This window comes from Echinops telfairi, unplaced genomic scaffold, assembly GCF_000313985.2.
Source record: "Echinops telfairi isolate 266 unplaced genomic scaffold, ASM31398v2 ScPeMD7_7;HRSCAF=31, whole genome shotgun sequence".
NCBI lineage: Eukaryota > Metazoa > Chordata > Mammalia > Afrosoricida > Tenrecidae > Echinops > Echinops telfairi.
Window position 1 is genome coordinate 12,289,332 of NW_022103904.1, and position 1,273 is coordinate 12,290,604.

At 41.0% G+C, this 1,273-nt stretch overlaps 1 pseudogene; it reads right to left on the reverse strand.

The window, feature by feature from the left end:
* Positions 1 to 531, reverse strand: part of LOC105979100 — a 27,313-nt pseudogene extending 26,782 nt beyond the window's left edge.
* Positions 532 to 1,273: the final 742 nt, after the last annotated feature.

Genomic DNA, 1,273 nt, shown 5'->3' on the forward strand with positions numbered 1-1,273 from the left:
CAGTTTTGTGTCAGCACCTTGAGGCAGTGCCAAAGACGGAGTTTAGGCATTGGTCAGATTATGCACTGGAGCAGCAACCTCACACATCTCTAAACTGTCTTCCCTTAGTAGTTCATGCAGCAGAGCAGCGCCCTTCCAGTCTCTCAGGTTTGCACAGTGACTAGGGCAAGTTCTTTCATGAACACAGCACATGCTATGAGCCAGAGTCCTTTTAGCCAATTTATTCCAACGGGCATTCACACATACCAATAGCAGGTCAAGCAAAGCAGGAAAGACTTACCAGGCAGAGTCAAGGAAGAGGGTGAAGAATCCCGTTCCATTGCAGTGGTCAAGAAAACTCGGCCCCTCTGAGCGCTTAGCTAGATTTTTATACAATTCGGTGGGGCGTGAAGCTCGGTGTTCAGTCTGATAAGAGGTGCAACCTCGTGTGTTTAGTCCGATACCCTTGGATTCCGGCCAGTTTCGGTTTCCTTTCTTGTCCGCCATTTTGTTCTTTACTTCTTTATTCTCCTCAGCCTTTTTAGTGTCCATGGTTACGCCTTCTTGGATGCTCTATTCATTTTGCCATCACACTTTATTAGAGACTCTTTTTGCTCCACTAAACGGGCTTTAACCTCTTGTCAGTCACTTGTCCATAGATAGCTGAGTTTACTAGTGAGTTCCCAATTCTATGCCATTAGTCAATATATCAATTATTGAACCAATACCAGGCTTTTTTTATTACAATGATTATATTGTATGTTTTGATATAATGAAGTGTGTGGCTCCTGTTTTTGTTTTTTTTAACTTCTGTATTGTTTTGGTTCTTTATGGTTTCCTGATTTCTATATGAAAGCTGGTCATTTACTTTCAGTGAAGAGTATTATTGAAATATGTCATGGGAGTTCACTGTAAGCATCTATAAATCTCTTTGGATAGAACTGACATTTGCACTTCCAATGCAAGAGCATGGTATGTCTTTCAATTCTTATAGGTCACCTTTAGCAATGTTTTCTTAATCTACATTACTGAAGGTGTTTATGTTCCTGATTAAGTTATTGTCTGGTTATTGTATCAATTGGAAGGCATTGGAACTCGTGTTACTGCCTGGATTCCTTTTTAGAAGCAGTCTTTGTTCATGTAAGCATAGGTTCCCAAACTTATTGGGCTGACCTCCTGCTTTTCAAAAAAATAAAACTACTCAATACAACCCTGACAATGGAAAAGCATTTACATTGTCGCCCATGACCTATGAGTCTGCATAGGGGTTCTGCTTGTTCAGCCCACAGGATCC